This window comes from Bos javanicus, chromosome 5 (assembly GCF_032452875.1).
Source record: "Bos javanicus breed banteng chromosome 5, ARS-OSU_banteng_1.0, whole genome shotgun sequence".
NCBI classification, from domain to species: domain Eukaryota; kingdom Metazoa; phylum Chordata; class Mammalia; order Artiodactyla; family Bovidae; genus Bos; species Bos javanicus.
Window position 1 is genome coordinate 33,436,655 of NC_083872.1, and position 26,418 is coordinate 33,463,072.

General features: G+C 40.4%; 1 protein-coding gene across 7 annotated transcripts in view; it reads right to left on the reverse strand.

Annotated features, from left to right (window-relative positions):
- Nucleotides 1-995: 995 nt before the first annotated feature.
- The window catches only part of PCED1B (PC-esterase domain containing 1B), a 207,393-nt gene continuing 181,970 nt past the window's right edge, over nt 996-26,418 (reverse strand). The window contains exons 6-9 of one of the 7 annotated variants that reach the window (XR_009736402.1): nt 18,538-18,660; nt 11,481-14,782; nt 6,324-6,520; nt 996-6,049 (exon numbers count right to left, since the gene is read on the reverse strand). The gene's annotated coding sequence lies outside the window, so the exon portion shown is untranslated. Of the gene's footprint in view, nt 6,050-6,309; nt 6,521-11,480; nt 14,783-18,537; nt 18,661-26,418 lie in introns of those variants that run through there. The other 6 variants (XR_009736399.1, XR_009736400.1, XR_009736401.1 and 3 more) reach the window with 6 other exon arrangements.

Genomic DNA, 26,418 nt, shown 5'->3' on the forward strand with positions numbered 1-26,418 from the left:
TTCAGACCTTCTTGAAACCTGGGTGTTCTGCTTTTCTGGGGTTCTCTGAGACTTGACCATGAGGCTGAGATCACTGTTTCCTCATTTTTATAGGATTAAATATAGCACATTCTTCATGACTTGAGGTGATCTGAGTCTTTGGAGAAGGAAATGGAAACCCACTCCAGTATTCTTGCCTGGGAAATCCCATGGACAGAGGAGCCTGGGCAGGCTACAGTCCACAGGGTTGCAAAGAGTCAGACACCATTTAGCGACTGAGCCCGAATGCGTTGAGTCTTATTCTTCAAATCTAGAGAACCTAACTCCAATGGTCTCTTTGCCCTGCGGGGGTCCCCTCAGCACAAAAGGTGGAATAGGTACAGCTGAGCATCGTGGAAAAGGCATGATCTTCCAAACACATTGGTCTGAGCTGCAGGCCAGGCCTCCACCTGTGCGCTGTGGAGGCTTTGGGGAGGTTACTTACCTACTTTTAGTATTTGTCCTTCCTACCTAGAAATGCCTGTGGCTCAGGATTGCTGTCAGGCCCAAGAATGGTTTATGTCAGGAGTTGGCATGATGCCCCACACATTGCTTGGTACAAGTTCATGCCCTTCCTTCTCTCTGAATGCTTCCTGTCTTGCACAATAAAACCCCACCCACCCATTACCCTTCAGGGCAACAGCTATAGTTAAAATTGTCTGCTTCCTGTCTCCCTGGTTTCTGCTGTTTAACTCTTTTGAGCTCACACACTTAAAGAGTGAAAGCCAGTCTGGTCCTAGCCATAAACATAAATTTGAGGTCAGAGTTTGGGCCCATTTCATATGAAAGCTACTGCGAGTTCAGTAGAAGAATATGGTTGGAAGCCCACTATAATGTAGTCAGTTTCACAGGGCATTGGGGACAGGGAGTTACCTTTTTTATATCTACCCTCAGTCAAGCTGCCATCAACAATTTCTGCACAAGATATGCCAAGATTGGAGGACCATAGCACTGTATGTGATGAACTGTGGCACAGAGCGATTAAATCACAGTTTATTCCAAATTTCACCTATTTAGGATTTACAAATGTATGATGATTTTTGAACAGTGTGATTAAATATTGTAAAGATGGTGTTTAACTCTCTTGTATGTGTTGGTGGGGGGAGGGGGGTGAATGGAGAGAGTCAGTCATATTTGGCTCTTTGTGACCCCGTGGTCTGCAGCCCGCCAGGCTCCTCTATCCATGGGATTTTCCTCACAAGAATACTAGAGTGGGTTGCCATTTCTTTCTCCAGGGATCTTTCAGACTCAGGAATCAAACTAACACGTCCCAAGTCTCCTGCATTGCAGGCAGATTCTTTACCACTGAGCCACCCAGATCTTAACTGGGACTAATTAAGATTTAATCTAAAAGTGTCTCCCCGTACTGTCCTGCTCCTAGACAGGGTTAAGGATTTATGGGCGAGTGACTCAATAGCTGCTCTGTCTCTCCAGAAATCAGCAAACATCTATAAATCTTTCTGAGCTCCACCAGAGTATTACTATGTAGAAAAATATATGGTGGTATTGTGTTTATGGTGGAGCCAGATTATCCTAAAATCATAACATTCAAGACACATCTAAATTCTTCCTGGGAAACTAATCTGCCTGTTTTCCCTGCTTGGACCTGTTTTTCCTGCAAACCTTCAGAGTGTAATTTTTTTTAAGGGACCTGTATAAATCTCTCTGGAGCTGTTCATTCTAAATTCTTTATTTTCTAGTAATCTCAAAGAAGTGGCTTTCTGTGCCCTGCTGACCTCCTTCACTCAGAACAAAAACAAAAGAAAACATAGACCAGAAAACTGAGCATCCTCAGGAATCCAACTAGGCAATGTGAAATATGCACATTCCACAAGTTCCATCAATTATTTCTTAGGCATAAAAGACAAGTGCAAGTATTCCACCAACTGAAAGATCTGCCTCAAAAAACAGAAACCACAGAATCAATAATTCTCTAAGGACAATGAAATGAGGAAATCTTTTATGAAAAACCAACGGGAGAACTTGGTAGATCGTTCGTCGTTCCTTCCTACCATGCCCAAAATTTCCCCCTAAATACATGCTGAGTCAGGGTAAATCCCAGTTTGAAAAGACAATAACACCCCTTCTGCAGGAAGTTCACTATGACTCTCAGTTAAAGTTAGACAAGGTAGAGAGAAATCTAGAACCGAAAATAATAGTTGCATCCTCTAGGAACCTTGTCATGTGTCATGTAACATACATGTATGTTCTGTGCCTTTGTCTAGATGGTTGAACAGAACTTGTATAAATCAGTAAAAAAGATATTGTTAATTTAATAAATAAAATGATGGACTGAGTTTTCAAATGGAAACCTTTTCTGTGAGAAGTTCTGTATCAAGGACAATCCAAAATAGCTTGCTTAGGTTGCAACACAAATGCCAGTACTCAAGGGGAGAATATGCCTCAAGAAAAGGTCAAGTTAAACTCAAAGAGTAAGACATGGCATATAATTACCATCTCTCCATGTGACATCTAGTTGTTACAGAACTACCATCAGACAAGATAATAGATGGAAAGGAACACCTGAAAGGGGAAGAATCAAAATTCATGAAATTGTTCAATAAATAGAATGATGAGAATGCTGTCTTTAGCAGTGTCACACCACAAATCCAGTGTCATTATAATGTTATGCTATATAAAATCCAGTTACTTCTCATGATTAAATGACTTAGGATGGGGACCAAGACATACCATTTTCTCAATCATTTAGAAGACATTTTTCTCTCATCACTGTCGTTATTCAACATTGAAGAAATAACTCTGTGTTTCATAAGAGGAAGAGCCAGGAGGGCTACCGTCTAGCACAGTAAGGCTCTTTCCCTACTGCTTCAGCTCAAAGTGTTTTGTATTTTCTTTGAGAAAAGACCCATTCTGTTCCCTTTGGCTGTCTGTCCTGTTCTGTCCTAGGTTTGGTTGTGCTTCATGGGACTCTCATGCCTAAAGTGATTCCTGACCTTACACATATTTTCTACTTTTCTCAATTCCTCCAGGACAATGCTGAGCAGGTCCCAGACACTGATGGAAGTGAAATCAATCAAATATCCCATCACTCAGGCTCTCCTTTCATGATTAAGGATGTTTTCCTTCCAGAATCCTGACTCTTTCTTTTCTGTGTCTCAGGAAATGGTAACACCATCTTTTCCATCAAGAATCATTACAATGAACATGATGGACTTTTTTTTCAGACAAATCACCCTGAGTTTTTCTCTGAAGTCCCTTAGTTTTCTTAGAATTCTTTTGTGTTCCTTCAAGTAGCCTTAAATAACTGAGTGGTATGTATCCCTGCTTATTGTGCTGTCTCTCTGGCGCTCCTCTTGTTTCTCCTTGGAGCTCCTTTGGAGCTCAACAGAGTCTCTATACAGAAAGAGTCATTGTGTGTGGATAAACACCCTGACTGGCACGATGAAGAGCTCTCAGAAAAGACAGCCTTTATTTTTACTCAGAGATTAACCTGATTACTTGTAATGCCATCATTTTTTAAGAATAGCACCTCAAGGAGACAAACAGAATGAACTAAGTACCACTTTATGGAGTTTTAGAGTTGCAAAACATTCACAATACTGATTATAATCTCCAGAAAATTAAAGTTCAGAAAGCAGTTGTTGGTCTCCAGATTGCTTTACTTCCCCTCTACTGGATCATGTAGAACTTGCCTATTCCTCCTGAGGGTCCTTGGCAAGACCCTCTTGTTCATTCTTCTCTAAGTGTGGTTATTAATTAATTAGTTCTATTATATAAACATCTGAATGCAGAGTTCCAACGAATAGCAAGAAGAGATAAGAAAGCCTTCCTCAGCGATCAATGCAAAGAAATAGAGGAAAACAACAGAATGGGAAAGACTAGGGATCTCTTCAAGAAAATCAGAGATACCAAAGGAACATTTCATGCAAAGATGAGCTCGATAAAGGACAGAAATGGTATGGACCTAACAGAAGCAGGAGATATTAAGAAGAGATGGCAAGAATACACAGAACAACTGTACAAAAAAGATCTTCATGACCCAGATAATCACGATGGTGTGATCACTGACCTAGAGCCAGACATCCTGGAATGTTAAGTCAAGTGGGCCTTAGAAAGCATCACTACGAACAAAGCTAGTGGAGGTGATGGAATTCCAGTTGAGCTATTCCAAATCCTGAAAGATGATGCTGTGAAAGTGCTGCACTCAATATGCCAGCAAATTTGGAAAACTCAGCAGTGGCCACAGGACTGGAAAAGGTCAGTTTTCATTCCAGTCCCAAAGAAAGGCAATGCCAAAGAATGCTCAAACTACTGCACAATTGCACGCATCTCACACGCTAGTAAAGTAATGCTCAAAATTCTCCAAGCCAGGCTTCAGCAATATGTGAACCGTGAACTTCCTGATGTTCAAGCTGGTTTTAGAAAAGGCAGAGGAACCAGAGATCAAATTGCCAACATCTGCTGGATCATAGAAAGAGCAAGAGAGTTCCAGAAAAACATCTATTTCTGCTTTATTGACTATGCCAAAGCCTTTGACTGTGTGGATCACAATAAATTGTGGAAAATTCTGAAAGAGATGGGCATACCAGACCACCTGACCTGCCTCTTGAGAAATTTGTATGCAGGTCAGGAAGCAACAGTTAGAACTAGACATGGAACAACAGACGGGTTCCAAATAGGAAAAGGAGTTCGTCAAGGCTGTATATTGTCACCCTGTTTATTTAACTTATATGCAGAGTACATCATGAGAAACGCTGGGCTGGAAGAAACACAAACTGGAATCAAGATTGCTGGGAGAAATATCAATAACCTCAGATATGCAGATGACACCACCCTTATGGCAGAAAGTGAAGAGGAACTCAAAAGCCTCTTGAAAGTGAAAGTGGAGAGTGAAAAAGTTGGCTTAAAGCTCAACATTCAGAAAACGAAGATCATGGCATCCAGTCCCACCACCTCATGGGAAATAGATGGGGAAACAGTGGAAACAGTGTCAGACTTTATTTTTCTGGGCTCCAAGATCACTACAGATGGTAACTGCAGCCATGAAATTAAAAGACACTTACTCTTTGGAAGGAAAGTTATGACCAACCTAAATAGCATATTCAAAAGCAGAGACATTACTTTGCCAACAAAGGTTCATCTAGTCAAGGCTATGGTTTTTCCTGTGGTCATGTATGGATGTGAGAGTTGGACTGTAAAGAAGGCTGAGTGCCGAAGAATTGATGCTTTTGAACTGTGGTGTTGGAGAAGACTCTTGAGAGTCCCTTGGACTGCAAGGAGATCCAACCAGTCCATTCTGAAGGAGATCAGCCCTGGGATTTCTTTGGAGGGAATGATGCTAAAGCTGAAACTCCAGTACTTTGGCCACCTCATGTGAAGAGTTGACTCATTGGAAAAGACTCTGATGCTGGGAGGGATTGGGGGCAGGAGGAGAAGGGGAGGACAGAGGATGAGATGGCTGGATGGCATCACTGACTCGATGGGCATGAGTCTCAGTGAACTCCTGGAGTTGGTGACGGACAGGGAGGCCTGGCGTGCTGCAATTCATGGGGTCGTAAAGAGTCAGACACGACTGAGCGATTGATCTGATCTGATCTGATCTGATTATATATTAATTTATTCACTCAATACCGCCTCCCAAACCCTGCTGCTTATTCCAAAAAAGATTTAAGGTAGATTGTCATCATTCTTGTGGGAAAACAAGAGGACTGCTCTGTTCCTTGGTGTTTTTTCACAAAGCCCTTTGTCCCCAAGCTGGCCTTCTGCTCCTTATCTCTCTCACCCAAGAAGCAAGGCCTGGTCTTTGGAGAAGGGCCCTACTTTTCTCTTCTAAGGCAGTTTTGAAGTATCTGGTTGGAACAGCGGCCAGAATATGCCTTGCTCTCTGTCTAGTATTTCACTTGGAAGAGAAATGGTTTGTATCACCTTTGAGTTTAAAATCTCATATACAAAATATCTAATTTTTTTAAAAAATTGAAGAAGGACTTCCCTGGAGTCCAGTGGTTAAGACTTCACCTTCCAGTGCAGGGGGTGTGGGTTCGATCCCTGGGTTGGAGAGCTTAAGGAGCGGCTGAAAAACCAAAATACAAAACAGAAACAGTATGGTAACAAATTCAATAAAGTCTTCAAATACAGTTCACATAAAAAAAAAAAAAAATCTTTGGGAAGAAACTAAAAAGAAGAAGAAATTTCAAGCAGCTTCCCTTGCTTAGAAGCAGATTAATTGTCCATGCATTTTAATGAATCCAAATCATGACAAGAAATATCACGAACTGGGCCCATGAGAGTTTGTTTCAGAAATGGAAACTGACAGCTAAAAATGTATCCATACATTTTCTACTTACATTTGTTCATTTCATGTGTGTTGCTTCTAGAATGTCTGCCATTACAGAAATAGGTGATTTTTTTTTTCAGCCCTTTCAATTGCCATAGTGAATTTTAGATCCCTCCCATCTGTGATCCAGCCATACCATACAACAGTTTCTCACGTCCTTCTGTCTGCTTTAGGAAAATGCCTCTAGTTTTCCTGGGGATGTTTTTCCTATAGGAAGAATTCAGAGAGAAAATAACTCAGTTGATAAACGTGATGAAAATGGACCTAGTCTTTGCCATATGGTGGGAATTATGGAGAGATTCTTTATCATCCCATTATACTCAGCTGTTGTTTACTTTTTGTGAATTGAATGTTGACAGTTATAGTTTGAGGGTTTTTTTAAAAACAGCATATGCTGAACAAGATAAAATATTTAGAACAACTTACTCTGGACTTAGCAATTATACTACATTCTTCCAGCTCATGTATGACTAAATTAGAACATTTAGTAATGTTTGGAGACAACTCCCACACTTCATAAGCACCAAGGGAAAAAAATATAATTTATTTAATTGGTTTTCATTTGAAAGGGAAATAACCCCATTTCAAGCATCTCAGTGTTAGAAAAGGCACTGTGTATTCCCCGTGAAAATACACAGATGCTCATACATTTGGGAAATTAACATGTATCTTCCACAAGGAAACGTATGAAGGCTATTTCATTACATTACAACCATTCCTTTCACCCACATGGTTTTGCAGAAGCACTGCCAGTCACCTCATCTTCCCCTCATATACTCTTTACAGAAGCCCTGAACTTCAGACCAGAGATGAGGCTTTTAAATTATCATTGGTTTCCAGTGTCACCATTGACAGACATCATTGATTCAATAGGCACTTAAGGAGAGTCTCCTCAATTGTGCCAGGCCTGTGCTGGGCACTAGGAATCTGAGATGAACTCACTGTGACCCCTTCTTCAAAGACCTCCAGACTTAAAGGCAGAGTCAAGGAAGAAAATGCACAATTACAATGCTGTAGTGGAGAGGGGGCACAGAGGGACACCTCAGTCAGCCAGAATGGGAAATGATGGCTGTAGGATAGCTAAGGAATATTACCAACAGCAGGCAATGTTTGAGTGAGTAAGGTGGAGAGAGAAGCTTCATGCAATGATATCACTCAAAGGTAGGAGAAAGCGCCCTGAGTCAGTGATCACTATTAGTTCATTGGTGAGGGGAGGGAAGAGGGGAATCAGACTGAACAGTTAGGTGCAGAGCAGATGGTGTTGGACTTTGCATTTGAACTTTACCCTGAAGGCAGTGGGGAACACATGAAGAATTGTGAAATTTCTCTGGTGTTCCATCTGGGAGGCTGGGGAGGAGCTGAACAGAGGGCAGTCTATGCTGTATGACCCTGAGCTAGCACTGTGGCAAAGGAGTGTAGACTTGAGTGAGTGCTCAGGGTGGATCAAATGTGTCTGATGTGTGGGAAATCTTATTTGCAGGAGAGCTTAGGTAGAAACACTGGAGGGGAAAAAAAGAATTGCTGTGGACTTAAAAATGCACAACGTGAGACATGTGAATTAAGTTTTATCTGGGGCAAAATGTAGACTGTAGTCTGGGAGACAGCACCTCAGATAGCTCTGAGAAACTGCTCCAAAGAGGCAAGGGGGACGGACAGTATATATGTGATTTTGGTAAATGGGGAATACACGCAATCCAGCACATATTTTTTTTGTAGAAATTTCTGCTCATCTTGTGAAGCTTCTGCTAGTCACGAGGAATAGTCATCACCATGAAGGATTTTAGTTCTTTTTTAGATATGAGAAGATACAAGAATTGAGCTCATAAAATCAGCTTCTGAGAATATCTAATTATCTGAAGACCTGTTCTGCCAGGTTTTTTTTCTGAGCACAGAGTGCTTCATTTCTACTTTCCACCCTGAACTCCTTAGGGCGTGTTGAAGGTCAGCAGCTGCAGCAGCACATGATTTAATCCTTGTAGAGGTAGATGGTAAGCACCCATGGCAAGTACCAATTTGTAGTTGACAGGGCCCCCTCATGGTCATAAATTTGACCATACTTCGTGAGGTATTTTACAACCATTTTATCCTATAGTGCTGGGAAGGCTCATTTTTGGGTTTGGCAAAGGTTTCACTGAGAAACCACTTAACGTTTGTTACTGGACTAGGCTTTTATAGTCAAAGATATTTGGACCTGTCTGTTAATACAGTCTAGGAAAAGAATTCCCTTTTGCTTTATCTTTTTATATTTAGAGTTATATTATTACATCCATTGATTGCATACAGAACTGTACATTTGATTAACTGCTTTAAATTGGCTAGTCATCATTATTTTCTTTGGAGATTTAGTTACACATTTGGCAATGAAAGAAACAACATTCATGAAAAATAGGCAAAGTACAAATAATATAGCTAGCAGTTTTATTGAAGTTATAAGTAAGAATTAAGCCAACAACTTTCATTAGGTGTAACCCAGTATATTCTTCGGTTATTTGACTTAATCCAGTGGGAAATTATATACTGGCACTGTTTCTAAAGCTTCTAGCCCAATTTTTTAGTGTGCTAGGCTGGTTATTCTTAGAATAATTTAATTGTTCCCAAGATAAAAGAAACCTTAAATTGTAAATGACCATAGCCTGGTGTTAACTACATAAATCTATTCTATAATTGTGTGATCCAGCACATATTTTTTGTTAAACCTCTATGTAATTGTGAGAGGCTTTATCTTTTTGACTGAATTTTTGCTTGTTGCTTTTATTAAGCTTGAGTTACTTAGAAGAAAATTCATATTATGGCCAGAGTCAGAGCAGGTATTAACTGTCCAGGTGAGAGGATTCCACCTAGTAATATTAAGAGTCACCTGAACAGGACTGAGCTTTTTTGTAAAATAATTTTTTAAGGGTGATTTAATTAGAGCCTTGAAGTGGAGAAATCCACTAAGGTAATCTAGAGGTACTAGATGCAGGTAATTGGCCACAAACCAATAATTGGGTTGGTTTTTAAAACTAGCACAGGATCATGTCCATGACAGAAGAACATCTGATTTATATGCAAAGGTCTAAGAAGTTAACAAAACATTATGAGTGATCATACAAATCAGGTTCAGCATTTTGGGTAAGGTGCTTACTTTTGATGTCTTTTTTTTCCCCCTCCCTTCTGGTGCAGGGGTAGCTTTCTTTGCTTGAGCGTTATTTTAAGGTAAGTTTGAGATCAGCAATTCTCTTTATAGACCAGTCTGGTGTACTGGCCTTTAGAAGTGAGAATTCAAGAGTCAAGTTCCCTTCAGTTCTATTGTACATGAGCTAGTTAAGAGTACCTGATAAAAAGTTTTTTATCTAGGTAGGAGACAGCCCCTTTGGGCATATATAATCCCCTGTTTGCAGCTCATGGGCATCTGATTTTTATACAGAGATTGTTGACACAAGCTTTAGAAATAAAAGAGTGGTTTTTTTAAAAATAATTTAATTAACTTTACATTAAAATAGCATAATAGCAAGCAACTATCTGGGAAGTGAGTTAGTAAATACAGACCTTCATTAACAAAACTGGAATTTAACATTTATTGAAACAATCTTTTTTTAAATTACCCTAATTTTTACCTAATATATTCAACAAATTAAGACTAATTTGTTGCAAAATAAGTTTGGTTTAAAATTTTAACAGTTATTGAAACCTAACTTTTTAAAAATAATACATTTACCAAATATATTTAATTCAGACTATTTTGTTGCAAAATAAGTTTGGTTTAAGAAAAAAAATTGACCTGATAATCTATATAAATATAATTGATCGTATAGGCTTTCACCGTATTAAACTTTTTAATAAGGAGTTTTAAACTGAAGCTTAAAAAAAAAAAAAAACTCTGAGGACTAGGACGCATACACCAATGGCTTATTACATGTTTTACCTACAAATCTAGCTGAATTCCTCCCTTTACAAGGTCCTCAAAAATACCTTGAGGTTTTTGTACCTCTTGGTGAGGTAGCTTTCCTAATTTATCTGAGAAAGTTGCTGAAAACCTAAGAGTTTACAATCTTTAGAGGGACCAGATAGAGAAAAAAGATTAATGTCTTAATTTTGTTTACAAAAGTATGATTACCAAATTACTATACGTCATAATTAACTTGAGGGGAAGGTTTTCCTTATATCTGGAAAACACACATTCAACTCAGTAATTTTTTAGACAGAAACCATAAAAATTATAACCATTTTTACCAGTGTATTCAGTCCTTTTGTTAACTAACTTTTTGTTAACAGTTTATGAAGCCATCAGGTTTCTCATTAGGATTTTGAAATTTCTTACCCAGTTCAGCATTATGGTCTGAAAGTTAGAAACTTATATTTATTTAAAAGTTTTTTGTTAATCTTTTTGAAGAGGAAGCATTTTTTTGCAAAGGCATCAGACTAAAACCATAACTATATATCAACAAAAGACTTAAGACATATTTAAATTTGATTACAATACAAAGTAACTTGTTACTGCTGTGCTATACAACACTTGCAGATAATAACTAGAATTATGACTGATAACATTTTACCAGGATATGTCAGCATTTTAGGAACTCCATATAAATTTTAGAATATTTATATTAATAACATTTACCATACAATATAAATCTGAGAAGATTTATTACTCATTTGACAATACTTCCCATGTAATTTAACATAGCAAATGAACTTAATTAGTCTAACATCTCTCATTGGGATGTTTCAGGAGCACTTTGAAGCATCCCAAAGTTAGCTAGAGGTCAAAAAGACTTCATTAGAATTTGATTTAGGAAATTTTGTCAAAGAATATTAAAAGGATTTAGAACAATTAGTCAGATAAGATCATAGGTTACTGTGAAACAATAGTGACTTATTTAGCCAAAATAATAATAAAAGATTTCAAAGGTATATACAGAGCAGATAGCTTAAAAGTAAAAAATTTAAAATCTGATGTTAAAGGCAGTTGAACATTTTAAGAAAACTTGTACCATGCACAAATTTTGTTTTTCAGGGTCCACTTTCCACAAACCTTTTTGTAACCATTATTTAATTTGCCCATCCAAAAACAGTCACCTGTAACTCAGATCTATTTCCTTCTTTTAAAATAAAATGCAATTCCACTCCCCACACCTTCTTTACTGAAAACACAAATCCTACTTTACTTAAGGAACCGTGAACTGACCTTTATATTAGCATTTTGTAGATTGGTGAGCATAAATACCAGTGATACTTAAAAAAAAAAAATTGCTTTCTTACAGAGAACATCTTAGGATGGCACCAAACATATTTATTAATAGTTGAAACATCTTCAGCTTTTCTGTAAGAGGAAGACAGTATATAGTAGTTAATGTTTTGTATCTTATTTTATTTGGGAGTGACCTAGATGTTCAATAAACTTCCTTTACTTAATTTAGCACAGCCCTAGAAATTTAATTTAGCAAAATTTAGAGAGACTAGATAGATAGAAATCTTTAAAGCATAATTATTTTTTAGTAGAGGTTATTTAAAGCTTTTATTTACATTTTCTTTCTTTAAAAGTTTCTTTACATTGAATTTCTTTCCTTGCTAACAAATTTGCAATAGCTATAAGATATTATTTAACTATGCTAAACCTAGGCACAATTAAAGTATTATAATGGATTATTATACTGATGACTTTAAAACATGTTTATATTAGATTGACAAACTTTAACATTAATACCAGGTATTAATTTAATATTGGATATTTTTCAGTTTATATAAAACTGAAACTTATTTAGCTTAGTTTTCTTTTTTTTCAGTAAAGATTTTTTATTTTTTCTTAATATATATTTATTTTACTAAAGTATAGTTGACTTACAATGTTTCAGGTGTATAGCAAGGTGATTTCCTTATGTGTGTGTGTGTTTGTCGCTTCAGTCGTGTTCAACTCTTTGCGACTCCATGAACTGTAGCCCACCAGGCTCCCCTGTCCGTGGAATTCTGCAGGCCAGAATACTGGAATGGGTTGCCATGCCCTTCTCCAGGGGATCTTCCTGACCCAGGGATCGAACCCAGGTCTCCCACATTGCAGGCAGATTCTTTACTATCTGAGCTACCTAGGAAGCCCCAGTTCAGTTATACATATACACATATATTATTTTTGAAATTATTTTCCATTATAGGTTATTACAAGATGTTGACTATAGTTCCCTAAGCTATAAAGTAAACCTTTGTTGCTTGTTGCATATCTATTTTTTTTTTTAAGTAGAAATCTAGCATTCTATTAATACTTAGTCAAACAAGTGGGATCAAAATGTCATAGATTTTTCAGCTAGGCAAAATTCAGTTTTTTCTAAAATTTACATTATATACATACTTCATATATACGTATACAAAAGCTTTTTTACTATTCTTGATAAAGGCTTGAGAAAGAACATAAAAAAAAGAAGAGATGGAGAAATTGAAAAACATGAACTAAATGAAATGGGAGCACTGAATATGAAACAGGAAAAGTGAAACAAGCTAGATAAAAGGAAAAGATCATCATATAGTCTAGTTGTTTTTAAACATGGTTGCTCATTAGAGCTCTGGAGGAAAAGGAAGCAATACCTGGGCATTCGTATTTTTCAAAAAATTCTGATACGCATATTGGTTTTAAAAAGTGATTATAGGTTTTTCTATTAGATCCTAGTTTTGGTGATATAGAGGTCTATTATTTTTCTGTTGACCCATCATGATACAATGGTCTTAAGTGATTAATAGTTACATAATCACAATAGCAAAAAATGCTTATCGGTTTTCACAATCAATAGCCAGACAAAAAATAAAAAATAATTATGATTACAAGCCATAATGGGATAATGATTAACCTAACAATATAAAATAATTGCATACAATTTGGGGAGTCAGGCAGATTGATGTGGTAAATGAAATTGCATAAACGCACATGTATTCGTCTCCCCAGCGTCTATGTCTTTTGGTTGGTGCCTTTGGTAATTATCAATGGGTGTTCATTGGATAGACTGATGCTAAAATTGAAACTCCAATACTTTGCCCACCTCATGCGAAGAATTGACTCATTGGAAAAGACCCTGATGCTGAGAGGGATTGGGGGCAGGAGGAGAAGGGGACGACAGAGGATGAGATGGCTGGATGGCATCATTGACTCGATGGACGTGAGTCTGAGTGAACTCCGGGAGTTGGTGATGGACAGGGAGGCCTGGCGTGCTGTGATTCATGGGGTCGCAAGAGTCGAACATGACTGAGCAACTGAACTGAACTGATCCTATTACAGTTTTCCTAATTGTTTTGGGTTTATTTTCTGTAGGTCTTTTCCATCTCTTGTATTTCCTGTCTAGAGAAGTTCCTTTAACATTTGTTGTCCAGCTGATTTGGTGGTGCTAAATTCTCTTAACTTTTGTTTATCTGGAAAACTTGATTTCTCCATCAAATCTGAAGGAGAGTGTTGCTGGGTAGACTATTCTTGGTTGTAGGTTCTTCCCTTTCATGACTTTAAATATATCGTGCCATTCCCTTCTGGCTTGTAGAGTTTCTGCTGAGACATCAGCTGATAGCCTGATGGAAGTTCCCTCATATGTTATTTGTCGTTTTTCTTTGTTTCTTTAAATATTTTACCTCTGTCTTTATTTTTTGTCAGTTTGATTACTATGTGTTTCAGTGTGTTCCTCCCTGGGTTTTTCAGCTTGAAGTGAAGTGAAAGTCGCTCAGTCGTGTCTGACTCTTTGTGACCCCATGGACTATACAGTCCAGGGAATTCTCCAGGCCAAATACTGGAGTGGGTAGCCTTTCCCTTCTCCAAGGGATCTTCCAACCCAGGGATTGAACCCAGGTCTCTTGCATTGTAGGCAGATTCTTTACCAGCTGAGCCACAAGGGAAGCCCAATTTTTCTTGTATTTACAATTTTCTTATATTTTTTTCAGCTAAATTTTCTTGTATTTAAAATTGTTTGATTTGTAAATGCTTACTTTTTTCTAGGCCAATAAATTTGAGCTCATTTACAAATTAACCTTGGCAAAACTATCCAAATGTTAGGGGAAGCACACTAACTAAAACCGCCCACCTTGGCTAGGCACCATAATAACCATTTGCATGAGTTATTTTATCACAGGAGTTGCTAGTAAGGAACATGGAACTGATAAGCCACCACCAACCAGAAGAGTTCAGGAAAGGTCAAAAGGAGACACCACGTGTCTGACCACCTCCCAGAATCCTTCTTGCTGGCATCCATCTTGGCTGAGCAATGCATGTGCCACTAGGAAGGGCTCTTGAGTCAGAATGATTGGCCAAAGAAAATCCAGAAACTAATCCCATTATCATCAAACCTGAGACTACGAGCCATCAGGCAGAGCAGTTCTCCTGGGTTCCCTTACCCTACTGCTCTCCACCAGGACGCCCTTTCCAATAAAATCTCTTCCTTTGTCAGCTCATTTGTCTCTTCAGACAATTCATTTCTGAGTGTTAGAGGAGAGCCCACTTCTGGGCCCTGGAAGGTATCCCCCATCCTGCAACATATAGACAAAGAAAGACACATACTGAGACATACATATATTCAGACAGACACAACAAGAGATCTGGCTTTATTTTTTAAACTTAATTTTGAATTAGATATCTTAATATCAAACTCACTAACTTATAAGAAAGATTTTAAAATGCTTTCCCTGTTCTGTTCTGTTTTTTTTTTTTTTTTCAGTTTTAGGAATTAGAGATGGTCTGGATGACACAGTGGTAAAGAATCTGCATACTAATGTAGGAAACACAAGAGATGTGGGTTCAATCCCTCCCCTGGAGAAGGAAATGGCAACCACTCCAGTATTCTTCCCTGGAAAATTCCATGGACAGAGGACATCTGGTGGACTGCAGTCCATGAGGTTGCAAAAAGTGGGACATGACTGAGAACACACGCACAACTCATAGATAAGATAAGTGGTCATGTTCTCCTCATTTGGACTTATTCCTTTAAGCATGTGTGTGTGGGTGTGTGCCCATGCTCAATGGTGTCTGACTCTTCGAGATCTTATGGACTGAAGCCCACCAGGCTTCTCTGTCCATGGGATTTCCCAGGCAAGAATACTGGAGTGGGTTGCCATTTCCTCCTCCAGGGCATCTTTCTGCCCCAGGTATCAAACCCACATGTCCTGCATTGGCAGTTGGATTCTTTATCACTTGAGCCACTTGGGAAGCCCATATTCCCTTAGTACATACATATACATATACATATATATATTTTTTTTTTTTTTCAAGCTAACTTTTTCTACTGGTTGGAATTAAACTGGTTCCAATCAGCAACTTAGCAACAGCAAATCAGTAAAGAAGGTTAGCTTGAAAAAAAAAAAAAAGGAGATCAGTCCTGGGTGTTCATTGGAAGGACTGATGTTGAAGCTGAAATTCCATATTCTGGCAGCCTGATGTGAAGAGCTGACTCATTTGAAAAGACCCTGATGCTGGGAAAGATTGAGGGCAGGAGGAGAAGAGGACGACTGAGGATGAGATGGTTGGATGGCATCACTGACACAATGGACATAGGTTTGGGTGGACTCTGGGAGTTGGTGATGGACAGGGATGCTGGCGTGCTGTGGTTCATGGGGTCGCAAAGAGTCGGACATGACTGAGCGACTGAACTGAACTGAAACTGGTTGGGGGTTGGTTAACCTTTGACTAGTGCTGTGCACTTATATTGGTGAAATTAAAGGCTCATCGCTTTTATAGATACCCCCTTTTCTTTCTTTCTTTTAATGGTTCTGAAAAGTTGGTCAGCCAGTGTAACAAGCATCAGTGTGTAACACAGACCAACCTAGAGTGTTTTTGGTTTTTTTTTTTGACTAGAGTAGCCAAATCCTCATCTAAGCCTTCTAAGAGGCAGACCACTGGAGGTAATGGAATTCCAGTTGAACTATTTCAAATCCTAAAAGATGGTATTGTGAAAGTGCTGCACTCAATATGTCAGCAAATTTGGAAAACTCAGCAGTGGCCACAGGACTGGAAAAGGTCAGTTTTCATTCCAATCCCAAAGAAAGGCAATGCTAAAGAATGCTCAAACTATCGCACAATTGCACTCATCTCACACACTAGTGAAGTAATGCTCAAAATTCTCCAAGCCAGGCTTCAACAATATGTGAACTGTGAACTTCCAAGATGTTCAAGCTGGATTTAGAAAAGGCAGAGGAACCAGAGATCAAACTGCCAACATCTTTTGGTTCATCGAAAAAAGCAAGAGAGTTCCAGAAAAACATCTACTGCTTTATCGACTACACCAAAGCCTTTGACTGTGTGTATCACAACAAACTGTGGAAAATTCTGAAAGAGATGGGAATACCAGACCATCTGACCTGCCTCTTGAGAAATTGGTATGCAGGTTAAGAAGCAACAGTTAGAACTGGACATGGAACAACAGACTGGTTCCAAATAGGAAAAGGAGTACATCAAGGCTGTATATCATCACCATGCTTTTTTAACTTCTATGCAGAGTACATCATGAGAAACGCTGGGCTGGTAGAAGCACAAGCTGGAATCATGATTGCCAGGAGAAATATCAATAACCTCAGATATGCAGATGACACACCCTTATGACAGAAAGTGAAGAAGAACTAAAGAACCTCTTGATGAAAGTGAAAGAGGAGAGTGAAAAAGTTGGCTTAAAGCTCAGCATTCAGAAAACTAAGATCATGGCATCCAGTCCCATCACTTCATGGCAAATAGATGGGGAAACAGTGGAAACAGTGTCAGACTTTATTTTTTTGGGCTCCAAAATCACTGCAGACGGTGATTTCAGCCATGAAATTAAAAGATGCTTACTCCTTGGAAGGAAAGTTATAACCAACCTAGACAGCATACTAAAAAGCAGAGACATTACTTTCCCAACAAAGGTCCGTCTAGTCAAGGCTATGGTTTTTCCAGTAGTCATGTATGGATGTGAGAGTTGGACTATAAAGAAAGCTGAACACTGAAGAATTGATGTTTTTGAACTGTGTTGTTGAAGAAGACTCTTGACTTCAAGAGTGCAAGGAGATCCAACCAGTCCATCCTAAAGGAGATCAGTCCTGGGTGTTCATTGGAAGGACTGATGTTGAAGCTGAAACTCCAATACTTTGGCCATATGATGTGAAGAACTGACTCATTTGAAAGGACCCTGATGCTGGGAAAGACTGAAAGCGGTAGGAGAAGGGACGACAGAGGATGAGATGGTTGGATGGCATCATCGACTCAATGGACATGAGTTTGAGTGGACTCCAGGAGTTGGTGATGGACAGGGAGGCCTGGCATGCTGCAGTCCATGGGGTTGCAAAGAGTCGGACACAACCAAGCGACTGAGCTGAACTGAAGAGGCAGACTTAAGCAAAGGATCATTTTGGCAGTTAGAGAATGACTTAGGTGTCAAGTCAGAATATGGCTTCAAAGTTTTTGTTTTGTTTTAATCCTCCTTTCCTGGGGACAGGGGAGCAGCAGGAGGTACAAGAGTTGGAAGAGATAAAAAAGAGAGAGACAGCATCTGGCCAAGCAATTCAGGTTGAAGAAAATATGAGAGGGAGAGACAGAATCAGTGACAGACTGTTAGCAGCCTTTTTTTGTTCTATGGTTTTAAGAGAAGCTTCTAGATACTAATCAAAGTAAGCATTTCATTCAGTCTGTTTGACCTTATGGTCAGCTTTTCTAACTGTGTGCCCGTAAATATTAATTTTGGAATATCAAAAGAACTCCAATTTGGTCATTTTTTGTTAGGATCTCTTTTCGTATAATTTCCCCAAGTAAGTAAATACTTGCAAGTATAAGTTTTGTACATACATATCCCTGGCTGAGGTTTTAGTTAAGAGGCTGGCTTTTTGATGTCCCTTGTAAAAGCATCAGATCAGCCTCTTAAGTAACCATTCAGCACTGACAAGTAAGTCTCCTACAGCTAAGCAAACCCTGGTATCTTTCAACCAGCCCCCACCAGTATATTTTAATGGAGTGGGTATTCCTTGGCCAAGCCCCACCAAGCATCTTTCCCCTGGATGGGGGGTGGGGGTGGTATTCTCCTAGTATCTTTCAACCAGCACCCGCTCAAAGTGTCTTTCGTTTCCAACTGGTCATGTATTCCTCAGTATGTTTCAACTGAGCCCCACCTAGTGTCTACACATTGAGTGGGTATGCCCCAGTATCTTTCAACTGGGCCCCTTGCAGTACCTGTCGGCTGAGAGAGGGCAGGTTGTCTGCTCCACTACCAAATAAAACTCAGGATCATCAACCAATATGGGAGATCTGAGAACCAGGAGATACTTACCCAATTTGTCTAGACTGTCCAAGGAGGCAGATGGGCAGATGGTGCCAAGGCTCTAGTTCCTCAAAGAGTTCAGGTGAAGGGAAGTCTATGCTGGGTCCCTTCGTCAGTTGCCGTAACTGTTGACTTTAAGGAAATTGCAACATGAGAATTGCGAGTTAAGCTTTATTTGGGGCAAAATGAGGACTATAGCCTGGGGGAGCAGTTTCTCAGCGCTATCTGAGATGCTGTCTCCTGGACTGCAGTCCTCATTTTGCCCCCAATAAAACTTAACTTGGAACTCTCACATTGTACATTTTTTAAAAAGTTGACATTCCCTTTCCATGCTGCTATGGCTGGGCTCCAGGACTACAATGGAAGGATATATTTTGCTCTAATCACAGTTGATTATCCAGCACTTACTGTGACCAGACCTGGTGCTAAGCACTTTTCATTGAAGAGGATCAGAAAATGCCAGTGTATAAGGATGACTTTGAGCTGAAAGCAACTGAGAGGCAGAAGATGTGGAAAGACTACTCTGTTCTCCCTGGTCTGCCTGAAAGCAGGGTACCAGTTGCCCTTTATGAAGGTGTCCGACCCAACAAGAAGGGAAGAATGACTCTAATCTCTGGAGATAGAGAGTAACATCGAGATGAGTCTTATTAAAGACTCATTACAGACCTTATTACAGACCTTATTAAAACACCCCTCATCTTCCATTAGTTCCCCCATATATCTCTAGTTACTTCCCCACAGTTTATCATCCCCTGAAGCTCAAATTTCCTTTCCTTTGTTAAAATGGGTGTATAAGACCCCAAGTCTGACCAATTCTTTGAGTTTCACTTCTCGTCTGTGAGCTCATATAACTATTAATAAAAAATTATCTTTTCTCCTTTTAATCTACTTTTCATTAATTTAATATTGCACAGCCCCAGGCAGTAAACCTAAGAGAGTAAAGGAAAAGGTTTTCCTCTCTGACAAGATACATCATCATATCTTTGAACCCTCATCCCTCTCAGTAAAGAAGGTTCTATTATCCCAGCATGAAAAGTGAAAGTGAAAAGTGTTAGTAGCGTCTGACTCTTTGTGACCCCATGGACTGTAGTCTGCCAGACTCCTCTGTCCATAGAATTCTCCAGGCAAGAATACAGGAGTGGGTTGCTATTCCCTTCTCCAGGGGATATTCCTAACCTAGGGATCGAACCCAGGTCTCCTGCATTGCAAGCAGACTCCTTAGCATCTGACCATCTGAGCCACCAAGGAAGCCCCGGCATACTGATACAGAAACTGACCTAAGAAATATTAAGGAACTGATCCAAGGTCAAGTAGCTAATAGGTAGCAGGTCCAGAATTAAGACTCAGGCCTATGTGACTACACAGCCTGTTCATCTAACAATTATGGTGTAATCCCAGCATGATGGAAAGATAGTGCCAGTAGACACAGATTAGGGTGCCAGGAACCCTGTAACCTAATTCTGTCCTGCCACTATCAACAATAAAGTTAATCATGTAAATATTTGTGCTGTTTTCTGTTCTGTTATTGTTCAGTCACTCAGTCGTGTCCAACTCTTTGTGACCCCATGGACTGTAGCATGCCAGGCTTCCCTGTCCTTCACCATCTCCCGGAGCTTGATCAAACTGATGTCCATTGAGTCGGTGATGCCATCCAACCATCTCATTCTCTGTCGTCCCCTTCTCCTCCCGCCTTCAATCTTTCCCAGCATCAGGGTCTTTTCTAGTGAGTCAGTTCTTCGCATCAGGTGGCCAAAGTATTGGAGTTTCAGCTTCAGCATTAGTCCTTCCAACTTAGTCCTCCCAACATTAATCCAATGTTCAGGATTGATTTCCTTTAGGATGGACTGTTTTGATCTCCTTGCAGTCCAAGTGACTCTCAAGAGTCTTCTCCAGCACCACAGTTCAAAAGCATCAACTCTTCGGCACTCAGCCCTCTTTATGGTCCAAGTCTCACATCCATACACGACTAAATTGCATGAGGTAAAGTATGCCTTTGAATTATGGGCTGAATTTTGTTTCATTCAAAATTCTCATGCTGAAGTCTTAACTCCGAATACCTTAGAATGTGATTTTATTTGGAGATAAGATCTTTAAAGAGGTAATTAAATTGAAAGAAATTAATTGGGTGAGTCCTAATCTAGTCTGACTGGCATCCCTTTAAGAAGATGAAATAAGGACACAGATTTACATAGAAGGAAGACCACGTGAAGACGACTATCTATACACCCACTGGGGAGGCCTTAGAAGAAATTACTCCTGTGATACCTTGATCTCAGGCTTATAGCCTCCAGAACTGTGGGAGAAAAGTTTCTATTGTTTAAACCAGTCCATCTGTAGCCCTTTGTTATGGCAGCCTTAGTAAATAAGCACAATCATATAATCTATCTGCCTTATCAACACACACTTTTAAAATTCCTGTTATGTCCTAGACACTATTCTAATTTCTTTTATCTATCTTGAAATGGCAATGCTTACTACCTTACAGTAGTGAGCCCACAAGCCAAACCACAGATATTTAAATTCTGTGGTTACAAGAAAATGAAACAGGAGTCCTTTCAGTTCTGTTAAATGCAAAACAAACACCTATGCACACCAGGTGTGGACTTCTGCATTTGACATGAACCAAGGTGGTCAATTGCTTTAATTTGAAAGAGGAAAAGTAAGCAGCAGATCTCCTGCTGATGGCCTTATTTTGAACAGGTGAAACTCTCTTCTTAGTGGGTAACTCAGCTGCCTCAGACTTAACTAAACTGCCATGACCAGCTTACTATTTGCGTGCACGCTAAGTCGTTTCAGTTGTGTGTGACTCTTTGCGACCCTATGGACTGTAGCCCTCCAGGCTCCTCTGTTCATGGGTTTCTCTAGGCAAGAACCGGAGAAGGCAATGGCAACCCACTCCAGTACTCTTGCCTGGAAAATCTCATGGACGGAGGAGCCTGGTAGGCTGCAGTCCATAGGGTCGAGAAGAGTTGGACACAACTGAGCGACTTCACTTTCACTTTTCACTTTCATGCATTGGAGAAGGAAATGGCAACCCACTCCAGTGTTCTTGCCTGGAGAATCCCAGGGACAGGGGAGCCTGGTGGGCTGCCGTCTCTGGGGTCACACAGAGTCGGACACGACTGAAGCGACTTAGCAGCAGCAGCAGGCAAGAATACTAGACTGGGTTGCCATGCCCTCCTCCAGGGGATCTTCCTGACCCAGAGATCAAATCCACATCTCTTACATCTGTTGCAATGGCAGGTGGGTTTTTTTTTTTACCAGTAGGGCCACCTAGGAAGCCCCCAACTTACGATTTACCCAACTTCAGAGCACTAAGCCACTGAGGGAGGCCCCCATGGAGAGCAATCGCTGATACAGATGATGAGAAGAGGATCAACTGAACTCCCCAGCTTATGTGGAGAAGGTTCAGGAGAATGTTGTGGGGGAGGAGAGGGGTGAGCTGAGGTGGGGAGAAAAGATGGAGAGAAACACACTAGCTATGGCAGGAGAGAAATGTAAAGAAATGGGAGAGACATTTTAGAAAGGTTTTTGGTGTGTGATGTGACAGACTAGAGATCTCTTCAAGAAAATTAGAGATACCAAAGGAATATTTCATGCAAAGATGGGCACAATAAAGAACAGAAATGTTATGGACCTGACAGAAGCAGAAGATACTAAGAAGAGGTGGCACGAACACACAGTACTGTACAGAAAAGATCTTGATGACGCAGATAACCATGATGGTGTGATCACTCACCTAGAGCCAGACTTCCTGGAATGTGAAGTCAAGTGGGCCTTAGGAAGCATCACTATGAACAAAGCTAGTGGAGGTGATGGAATTCCAGTTGAGCTATTCCAAATCCTGAAAGATGATGCTCTGAAAGTGCTGCACTCAATATGCCAGCAAATTTGGAAAACTCAGCACCGGCCACAGGACTGAAAAAGGTCAGTTTTCATTCCAGTCCCAAAGAAAGGCAATGCCAAAGAATGCTCAAACTACTGCACAATTGCACTCATCTCACATGCTAGTAAAGTAATGCTCAAAATTCTCCAAGCCAGGCTTCAGCAATACATGAACCATGAACTTCCAGATGTTCAAGCTGGTTTTAGAAAAGGCAGAGGAACCAGAGATCAAATTGCCAACATCCGCTGGATCATAGAAAAAGGAAGAGCGTTCCAGAAAAACATCTATTTCTGCTTTATTGACTATGCCAAACCATTTGACTGTGTGGATCACAATAAACTCTGGAAAATTCTTCAAGAGATGGGAATACCAGACCACCTGATCTGCCTCTTGAGAAACCTGTATGCAGGTCAGGAAACAAGAGTTAGATCCCAACATGGAACAACAGACTGGTTCCAAATAGGAAAAGGAGTACATCAAGGCTGTATATTGTCACCCTGCTTATTTAACTTCTATGCAGAGTACATCATGAGAAACGCTGGACTGGAAGAAGCACAAGCTGGAATCAAGATTGCTGGGAGAAATATCAATAACCTCAGATATGTAGGTGACACCATCCTTACGGCAGAAAGAGAAGAAGAACTAAAGAGCCTCTTGATGAAAGTGAAAGAGGAGCATAAAAAAGCTGGCTTAAAGCTCAGCATTCAGAAAACTAAGATCATGGCATCCCGTCCCATCACTTCATGGCAAATAGATGGGGAAACAGTGGAAACAGTGTCAGACTTTATTTTTTTGAGCTCCAAAATCACTGCAGATGGTGACTGCAGCCATGAAATTAAAAGACGCTTGCTCCTTGGAAAAAACTATGACCAACCTAGATAGCATATTCAAAAGCAGAGACATTACTTTGCCAACAAAGGTCCATCTAGTCAAGGCTATGGTTTTTCCAGTAGTCATGTATGGATGTGAGAGTTGGACTATAAGGAAAGCTGAGCACCGAAGAATTGATGTTTTTGAACTGTGGTGTTGGAGAAGATTCTTGAGAGTTTCTTAGACTGTGAGGAGATCCAACCTGTCCATCCTAAAGGAGATCAGTCCTGAATATTCACTGGAAGGACTCATGCTGAAAAGCTAAAACTCCAATACTTTGGCCACCTGATTCGAAGAGCTGACTCTTTTGAAAAGACCCTGATTCTGGGAAAGATTGAAGGCAGGAGGAGATCAGACCGAGGATCAGATGGTTGGATGGCATCACCGACTCAATGGACATGAGTTTGAGTGGACTCCGGGAGTTAGTGATGGACAGGGAGGCCGTGCTGCCGCCCATGGGGTCGCAAAGAGTCGGACATGACTGAGTGACTGAACTGAACTGTGATAGACAGATTCCTCTTAATCTGTGTACGAAAACATTAATAAAGCTCTTCCTTTTTGAAGGCTGCACTGGCTATCAGCCTGTTGACTCTGGATGCATTCCCTGCCTGTGTTCTCTCTGACTGTCTTGAGCTATGACTCCCAGGCGCTCTTGACCACCAACTCTATGTTAGGTTAGCCAGTGAGAGGCACTGGTGGAGATTGGAGTTGGGAGGAAAGGAGAAGTTAAGGTATTTCTCGCCTTTTTCTCTGTATTGGGAGGCATGCCTGGCAGCAGCTGCAACTCCTGTATATTAATAACTTCTGCTTTTGCCCTAACAGAGCCCTGATGATACTAGGTGTTCCTGAGTGGTCCCAGCTCCTGGGCTCAGGTAATACCACCTTTTCTATTTGTTCTTCTAGCCCAAAGAGTGGGTAGTGTCTTTCCGGTTGCTAAGTTGGAAGCTGCCTCATCTACCTAGGTTAATCTTTCAACTCCTCTAACACTTTTATAACTAATTCCCTGTGTTTAATGCCCTCTGTTTAATAATCCTAGTGTGGATTTTGTTTTCCTGGCAGACCCTGACTGATACAGAGGAGAGACATCTTTTCTCTTGGTTTCTATAATGAGCATTTCTCTAAACACAGGCTTTGTCTCTCATTGCCCCTTTACTTATTCCATTCCTGGGACTCTGGAGTGAGTAATCTGATCATAATTTTGGAAGAGTCACTGGTCCCGTTGGATCAGCTCTGCTTCTTCCTTTTTGGAGTGAGTCTTCCAAGAGAACACAGTGTCTCTCTGTATTGAAAATCTTGCCTGTGCAGGCCTGCTCTGGTCCAGCAAGTGTCTGCCTATGGGCAAGTCTGTCTAGTTTCAGCCCATTTGACTGCCTTGTCTTCTAGCCTGGTCTCTAGAAGTAACAAAGGTGACTCCATTTGTCTTAACTTTGTCTTATTTCCTCAACTTGGTCAGCATGGGAAAGAGGATTACTGTTTACTGAAGCTTCTTCTGAGACCCTAACATTATTCATCAATTGTTTTGGAACTGAGTTTATAGTTGTTTTTTTTTCTTTCAGATCAGATCAGATCAGTCGCTTAGTCGTGTCCAACTCTTTGTGACCCCATGAATCGCAGCACGCCTGGCCTCCCTGTCCATCACCAACTCCCAGAGTTCACTCAGACTCACGTCCATCGAGTCAGCGATGCCATCCAGGCATCTCATCCTCTGTCGTCCCCTTCTCCTCCTGCCCCCAATCCCTCCCAGCATTAGAGTCTTTTCCAATGAGTCAACTCTTCGCATGAGGTGGCCAAAGTACTGGAGTTTCAGCTTTAGCATCATTCCTTCCAAAGAAATCACAGGGCTGATCTCCTTCAGAATGGACTGGTTGGATCTCCTTGCAGTCCAAGGGACTCTCAAGAGTCTTCTCCAACACCACAGTTCAAAAGCATCAATTCTTCGGCGCTCAGCCTTCTTTACAGTCCAACTCTCACATCCATACATGACCACAGGAAAAACCATAGCCTTGACTAGACGGACCTTTGTTGGCAAAGTAATGTCTCTGCTTTTGAATATGCTATCTAGGTTGATCATAACTTTCCTTCCAAGGATTAAGCATCTTTTAATTTCATGGCTGCAATCACCATCTGTAGTGATTTTGGAGCCCAGAAAAATAAAGTCTGACACTGTTTCCACTGTTTCCCCATCTATTTGCCATGAAGTGATGGGACCGGATGGCACGATCTTCGTTTTCTGAATGTTGAGCTTTAAGCCAACTTTTTCACTCTCCACTTTCACTTTCATCAAGAGGCTTTTGAGTTCCTCTTCATTTTCTGCCATAAGGGTGGTGTCATTTGCATATCTGAGGTTATTGATATTTCTCCCAGCAATCTTGATTCCAGCTTGTGTTTATTCCAGCCCGGCATTTCTCATGATGTACTCTGCATATAAGTTAAATAAACAGGGTGACAATATACAGCCTTGACGAACTCCTTTTCCTATTTGGAACCAGTCTGTTGTTCCATGTCCAGTTCTAACTGTTGCTTCCTGACCTGCATACAAATTTCTCAAGAGGCAGATCAGGTGGTCTGGTATTCCCATCTCTTTCAGAATTTTCCACAGTTTATCGTGATCCACACAGTCAAAGGCTTTGGCATAGTCAATAAAGCAGAAATAGATGTTTTTCTGGAACTCTCTTCCTTTTTCTATGATCCAGTGGATGTTGGCAATTTGATCTCTGGTTCCTCTGCCTTTTCTAAAACCAGATTGAACATCAGAAAGTTCATGGTTCACATATTGCTGAAGCCTGGTTTGGAGAATTTTGAGCATTACTTTACTAGCATGTGAGATGAGTGAGATGCTACAATACGAGGGCACGGCCTAGAGACATGGGCACCTGGGCTTAGATGATTGGCCAAAGTTCCCCTCCTCAGCAATTTTTTTGAAACTCTCCAGTTGGACTCACATGCGTTCCTGAATCAGCCCTACTTCGTGCCCACTTCCTGACTTTGCAGTCCCTCACCTGACAGGTCTATAGCGATGCCATTGAGCTAGAATATTGTTCCTAATGCCATGTTGATGTGTCTGTCCATGAAGTTGGAATCCCACCATATGTTGTTGCTGTTACAAGCGGAGTCCTGCTGTATTTGGGTGTCAG